At 39.4% G+C, this 7,794-nt stretch overlaps 1 protein-coding gene and 1 pseudogene across 8 annotated transcripts in view; both read left to right on the forward strand.

Moving 5' to 3' along the window:
- Naaladl2 (N-acetylated alpha-linked acidic dipeptidase like 2) overlaps window positions 1–7,794 on the forward strand; it is a 1,296,606-nt gene that overhangs the window by 696,621 nt on the left and 592,191 nt on the right. The window lies entirely within an intron of this gene.
- Window positions 6,581–7,416, forward strand: LOC103728959 (annotated as a pseudogene).

The following is a 7,794-nucleotide window of genomic DNA, read 5'->3' on the forward strand; positions in this document are numbered from 1 at the left end:
ATTTCAAGCTAAGATAAGACACATAAAGACTTTCTTAACAATCCTTATAGGCTAAATACTCAACATCCTCACCAGCATTTGATGGGTTAAAACAAAGAAAAGTCCCTGTTGCTTTGGAGACTTTTGACACTATGAAACCTTTTAATATATTTACAAAGTAGTGGCTTAGTGGTTTATCTAGAACAGGACAAGATTATTGAGCATCTGATATCAGTTTCTTGAATGACTTTCTGGTGGTTCATGATTGAATTTAGCAGAATTGTCTATAGAATCTCCAAGCTTAGTATTTATCTTCTAAAAACAACAACAACAAAAAGCAAGGTGTCCTCTCTCTCTCCTTTTAAATTTCATCCTACGGATCTTAGTTGGAGAGCCCCAGAACTGTGCAGGAACTCCCTGGGATGGCATAAATTAATACGCATGCCCATGTTGAAGAAAGGCCAAGGTTAGGGCTGTGTGTTTAGTAAATCCCTTGGCACCCACGTCTAGAGATCTGAGTTCTGATCACCAGTAGCTCAAGTAAATGCCAGGGGAGTGTGTGCTGGCCGATGTGTAATTCCAGTCTGGAAGGTAGAGACAGGATCCACAGAGCAAACTGGCTAGTAAGTGTAACCATATCGGTGAACTCTGGGTTTGACTGAGAGAACTGCCTCAAAGAGTAAGATTGAAGAGTAGTTTAGGAAGATCCCTGACATCAACCTGAGTCTTGCAAGAGTGGACACACATGTTTAGGTAGACCCAAATACACACACACACACACACACACACACACACACACAAATATGTGCACACACAGGAAAAGGAAGAGAGGAACATCAAGCTTGGATAAGGCATATTATACATCACAGAGATGTCTAAAGTTCATCGCTTGCCCATCAGGTACATTCTTGGACTGAAGTTCAAAGTGTGACATCAGAACTGACTTGAGGAATAGAGGACATCTGATTGGTTGTTGCAATTCAAACCTTGATCATTATTCTAAAGGAGCTGGGCACGTGCAGCTGAGAGGGCAGAGACCCAAGTTAATCTTATTTTATCTGTGCATAAGTTACAAAGTCAAAGTTCAAAAGGAAAGAGCATGGTCTGACATAGGTTGTAATAAGAACGAATAACCATGATGTGAAATGATCTCCTAAAATTCAGAGGAAACATCACCTCCCTTGAAGAAGAGTTCATTAGTTTTATGTAAAAATTACACAGGTGCTAATTAATCTCTCATAAGGGAGTGAGAGCAGACCCCAGTCAACCTACAACAGGGTCAGTAAAACACACATGGCTGTTAGATTTCTGTCTATTTTAAAAATGACTTATTAAATTTGAATTTTGACAATTTCAGACATGTATACAGTGCATTCTAATACATGTCATCCTGTACCCTCTCTTATCTGTCCCCCAGCCTCTTATTCCTCCATTCTTAAAAATCCCTTTCTGAAATTCATGTCTTTTTGTTTTGTTTGGCGACCCACTGAGCTTAATCAGGGCCATCCGTGGGACCATGGGTTGGAGCTATCTGCTGGGGCCTGGTAGGTTCATGACTGAGTATACCACTGAGGGCAGTGACCACCTACACAGAATCCACTGGCAGCCAGTAGGTCACTAGGGGAAGATGGGACCCATGAGCCCCTCCCCAGGCCACACTTGACTGTTGACAGGCCTAGTTTTGTGCAGGTCCGTTTGGGGCAGCCACGGCTCATGTTCAATGCTCACTGCACTGGTTGTGTCCTGCCCCAAAGCCGGCATGTCACAGCCTCCCATCTTCTGCTCTTGCATTCCTTTGACTCTTCGGTTACAGTCCCTGAGCCCTGGGCTGAGGGGAGGGGCACAGTGGTGCTGTTTAGGACTGAACATTCAACTATCACTTTTTCTCAGGATGTTGAGTAGCCTTGTTTCTCTACACTTATGTTCATTGTACAGAAAAGTCTCTTATTGAGGCTGTGAGCAGCATTTGTCTACGGTTATAAACATAAGCATTTGGCAAGCAACTTGGAGATGTCACTTTAGCTAAATAAGATTAGTAAGTTCCCCTCCTAGGGTCTAAGGCCTCCTGGGTTTACATTACCAGTCATGAAGTCCCTTTTGTGAAATAAGCCTCAAACCCAAGAGAACAGTTACTTACCCCCATAACAGCCATGGCACCATAGTTACGGAGGGTCCACCTTGACAAGGAGGTTGTTACTGTAGTTTACACCCAGTGTTCACAGCTAGATAAGACTGATGCCTTGAGTCAATCAAATTCTCCAGAGCACACCTGTGCTACTTTCTTTATACCTAAAGCTTGGAGCATGGACTTGGGATGTACTTTAGGAATGCATACACAGACATATTTTGTGGAAGAGTTTTCAATTTGTCCTCGTGAACTCAGATTCTTCTTGGTGACAGTACATGACCTATTACTGCAGAGCCTAAAAGCCTCACAAATTCCAATTGCTAAACTGCATTCCAATATGGAATTTATTTTGTAAAATATTATAAAGCATTTTATTTTTTCTTATGCCCCTAATCAGTAAAATCAATAATAAATAAATATTGTGGACTCCATGACAGAAAAATTTATTAAGTCTCACTGAAAGTGGAATCTACACTATCAGAGTCTAGGTCTTTACACATGATAGCCCTTATCAGAAGAGGTAAAATCTATATGCACATGCGGTAAATTATAAATGAATATTATCTTAATTAACTATGCCATTTGTGCATAGGAAAATTATAAGTAAAGTTTGTAAAAGCTATTACTGCATTTATAAATTAAATAATGTAGATACTGTTTCTAGTATTGTTATATAGGGTTAATTAACATAATTAATTTTCAACTTTATATGCATTTTAAATGTATAATGACAATTTTTAAGACTTGGATATCCAAATGGCTTTTTAAAGCTTTTCCTAAAAATTAACTATTTTCTATCTATCTAATCAAACATACATTATAATACATGTAGGAAAAACTGAAAGGTAAATTACTCTTAGCCGCATACCTTGACACATACATTGCTATACATACACTGTTAAATTTTGCTTGGCCAGTGTGTGTTTTGTGAAAGACTTTTCCTTGGGAGACATAACACACATCTACTCACCATGGAAAGGGAACCTACAACAGACTAAATGCTTTCATGGAAGTCTGACTTGATGAACCATTGAGTTAATTGGGATCACTTAAAGGAGTATGAGCAGGACATTATGGGTTGATTCAGAAGAGCTACGTCAGTGCAAAGCTCACCCCAACATGGGTGACAACTTACAGAAGCAACAGCTGTTGGGCCTGTCAGATGTGAGCATCTCCTCCCCAGCAGATGCTGTCAGCTTATGTAACTCTGGGAGTGGGAGGGGCCCTGAAGAATCTTGCCAATTTCAGCTTTCTCAGACGATGAAGTTCATTTACCTCTTCCTGAGTCCCAACAGGCTTTGTCTTGAAGGAACGTTTCAGTTGAGAGGAAACTGGTCTACAACAGCCCTCAGCTTACCACCACTTAGGGAAAGAAATAATATTGAAAGAGGAAAGCCTTTGAGAAGAGTCCTTAGAAAATAGGATGGAAGAGGGGCTGGAGAGTTGGCGCAGCAGTTAAGAACACTGGTTGTTCTTTCAGAAGACCTGGGTTTGAATTTCAGCACCCACATGGCAGCTAACAACTGTCCGTAACTCCAGTCCCAGGGGATCTGACAGCCTCTTCTGACCTCCATGGGCATTGCACGATACAGGTGCACTTACCTACATGCAGGCAATACACTCGTACACAAAAAATAAAAATAATAAATAAAATTTTTAAGAAAAGAAGAGGGAAGAAACATTTTCTGTCTGTATACTTTCACAGTACTTTCTACACATTAAGGAGATTTAAAGAAAGCTCCACCTTAAATGACTTCATCCACAAAGTAAATTTAAAATATTTAATTAGAGTTCTATTGAGGAATAACTCTAAAAGATAAAGATTACTGGACATTTATAGGCCATTGTTAATAAAGTCTATTGCTTACAAATCTTCCAGTCGACTGAAAAATTATTAAGAAACATTCTAAGTTAGATATGTGAAGCTAATACCAAGAAACACTTCACTTTGAAAACTAATTTCCATGAGGCATAGACACACTTATCTGTGAATTTATTTGCATATTTGTGAACTATACCTTAAGTTTCATTTATCATAATCTCCCATTTTTTTAAATAAACATTTGTTTAGGACCGATGATAAAAGTCTCAAAAGTGAACAGATCATCTATGACAACCTTTGCCACCCACTCCCCATCCCGAGGTTCAGGGAACTTTGCAAAGGATGGGGAAGAGCGCTGTGACACGCTGTCACCTGGATGTGATGTGGCATTGCACTCGTGAGCTCACAGTAGCTGGTGACCTGCAGAAGACATGAATATGGAGTGATAAGTTCAGAAAGGGTGGAGTTCAAAGTTACTTTCTTATTTTTATTTCTCCAAAATAAAATATGATGCATCTATGTATTAAGTAGTAAAAATTAATGGTACCTAGCATAAAAATATGTCTAAAAGGGAAATCATTTTTTTTTTATTTTGTAAGGTTTTAAAAACTGGGATCTTTGGCAGTTTCACACATATAATGCTTTCTGGTTACTCTCCCCTACCTTCTTTAACCTTGTCTCCTCCTCCATCAACTTGTTCTCCTGCCTACTGGTCCTTTCCCAGATTGTTAGGTCCACAACCTTCCCTGCTATGAGCTTTTGAATGTGTTTCCAATGCTGGGCATGGAGACCCTTCTGTCAAATGAGCCTGAAATCCCAGCAGAGAGCAACTGTCACCTCTGTGACCAACATGGCACTATTGCACAATTTGGCACTTCTTGCCCAGCAGATTAGTATTTAGTTTGTAGTGTTCAGTGCTGAGGGATGCCACTGATACCTTTCCCCCCCTCCCCAGAAGCCTACATAGCGTTTTTTGGCACTATGAAAGCTCAGGGGCAGGAAGAGGCTTCCAGCTAGCTCAGCTCAGGCTTACATTCTCTATTTCATGATGCAAAGTTCTGTGCAGTATGCATCAATAGACTCTTACCATCTAATAATTCTGGTAGGCAACTGAGAGCAAAACCCTATATTGTTGAGGGGGGTTCAAAGGCCTCTCTGACCAATGAAATCATTCTGTGTTTAAAATATTTTCGATGTATGCGTAGTATAAGGAAGTAACCATACTGCTTAGCTTTATGTGAGTTCTGAAAATAAGACTGAGAGGCTATGAAAGGAAAGCTGTCCCCTCCACCCATGGAGAATTTCAATAAATCATATTTTCCCTGGTGCAGAGAACACAACAGGTCCCTTTAAGTGGCAGATATTGGATGATATTTCAGATGAAAACATGTTTAAATGGTGTCACTGCTGAGTGTAGGTTTATTCAGTGTTTGAAGGGAAATGCTTCTCTTTCATCTCAAAATAATCTTTGATGGCATTTTATGAACAAAAATAAAAGGCGAACATTGTCTTGCTGCTTAGAAAGGATGTACTTGTTCACTGAATAATTTAATGGGGCATTTCACACCCAATTCTCAGAAGTAATTACAAGAGACCAATGTCTCCATATTTTGTAATTAGAAGACTCCAGAATATTTCCATTTGTCATATAAAACGTGGTCCGCAGCAGAGCACAAAATCAGAACACAACAATCTTGCTCATTTCAGAGCTAAATAAGCTAAGCTTTATCAGAATGTTTCCTTCTTCAACTGGCTGACTTAAGCTATTTTGCTAAATGATTTGGACAATATCTTACTATTTTTCCAAAATATATTTTGGCTCAAATACATAGCTTCAGTCATAAGTTGTAATGAAAAGACTTTAGACTGTCATTCTGCCACTTAGCAATCAGCCTTTTAAAGAATGAATTTAGAGGACTGCCAAGATGACTCGGGGATAAAGGCGCTTCCCACCAAACTTGTACACCTGGAATTTGATCCCCAGGACCCACATTTTGGAAGGAGAGAGCTGATTGTTACAAGCTGACCTCTGACATTCACATGTGTGCTGTACCACACACATGCCACACATTTACAGAAGTACACATACAATAAATAAGTAAAGTTTAATATAAAGTAAATATAGAGCAATACATATTTGAATGTTTCACAAACTACTACTAATATTTAAATCTTTCACATGTATTGAAACCAAATGAGAATGTGTCTACAAATCTTCAAGCTTTGTCATGAATTAACTGCAAAATTCAGAAGTCATGCCTATGTTTATCTTTACCCATAAGTAAAAAAGAGATAAATATTTATACATAGGTGTTAATTTATATTTTAATTGGGTTAGTTTTAAATTATATTTTGGCCCATCTGAAAGCTATGAAATCATAACAAGTGACATCATGTGTTAGAAGATTTGATTAATTTTGACCGTTTTTATTGTAATATAGTTATCACAATAATCTCTGTGTATTCATGCAAGCTTTAGCACCATGAAGAAAAGGTAGTGAGGGTTTTATTTCTCTCAAATCTTGTTATACACTCTTAGCCTGGGGACGGCAGACACACTCCTGGACGGCTGCTAGCAACTACACAACTGAGATCTGGGGGAAAGTGAAGGGGCCTAGTGTCCCTTTGTGACATGGCTGTCATGCATCCCTTTGGGCTCCCAGAGGGGAAGGCTACCCGACACTGGGCACTAGCTGTTGGGATCGCAGTTGTCCTGGGCGAACTGCTCAGGGAACCATGCACTTCCTACTTAGACTACCCATTTTCTTTTGTATATGGAGCTGTTTTTATGCCTACGGACAAAAGAAAGAGCGCACGGATGAAGGGAAAATAGAAATTTTGCATCGTCCAGAAAACTGCACTAAAATAAGTAGAAAAAGAGCCCTGCTAAATGCCCATTATGATGGCTACTTGGCTAAGACGGATGAAGTTCTTCTACAGTCGGACACAAAATGATGGCCACCCCAATGGTTTGTTTTGGTGTTGGGCAAGTCATAGAGGATCTAGACATTGCTATGATGGATATGTGCCCTGGAGAGAGAGAAAAGTGATTATACCTCCTTCACTAGCATATGGGAATGAAAGCTTTGGTAGTGTTTGAAGAAGTTTTACTTCTGCAAAGTGTCCTTGCCTCATGTCACAGAACACTCCTGCATGTCTTGAAATGCATGTGACTTTAGTGCTTTAACTAACGATTTGTGTGATGGCAAGATTCCATCTGACGCAACGTTGATGTGTGAGATTGAACTGTATGCTGTGACCAAAGGACCACGGAGCATTGAAACATTTAAAGACATAGACATGGACAAGGACAGGCAACTCTAAAGCCAAGATAGATCAGTACTTATGAAAGGACTTTGAAAACGATGAGAAGCCACATGACAAGTCATATCAGAATGCAGTTTTAGAAGTCATCTTTAAGAAGAATGACCACAATGGAGATGGCTTCATTTCTCCCAAGGAATACAATATATACCAATACGATTAGCTATAGCACAGTTTTATTTCTAAAATAAATATCGTTTATTGCTAAAAGATATAGCATCTTACTGTACTTTATATAGAAAGCAAAGTCACTTTTCTCCAAATTGTGTTTTCTAGTTTTCCTCTATGAGAGGATATTTGTTTCTCTCAATACATGTAATTTTGGTATAATAAATGTGAAGCTATTTTGCAAATTAACAAAAAAAACAAGAACATAATGGAAGAGAAGAAAGAGGAAGAAGTGAAAGGATGGAGGAAGGAAGGAAGGGAGGGAGGGAGGGAGGGAGGAAGGGCAGGTGGGAAGCAGGGAGGAAAGAAGGGAGGGAGGGAGGGAAGGAGGAAGGGAGGAAGGGTAGGTGGGAAGGAGGGAGGAAAAAAGGGA

The sequence above is a fragment of the Nannospalax galili genome, unplaced genomic scaffold (genome assembly GCF_000622305.1).
Source record: "Nannospalax galili isolate Female #2095 unplaced genomic scaffold, S.galili_v1.0 scaffold572, whole genome shotgun sequence".
In the NCBI taxonomy this organism is placed as follows: domain Eukaryota; kingdom Metazoa; phylum Chordata; class Mammalia; order Rodentia; family Spalacidae; genus Nannospalax; species Nannospalax galili.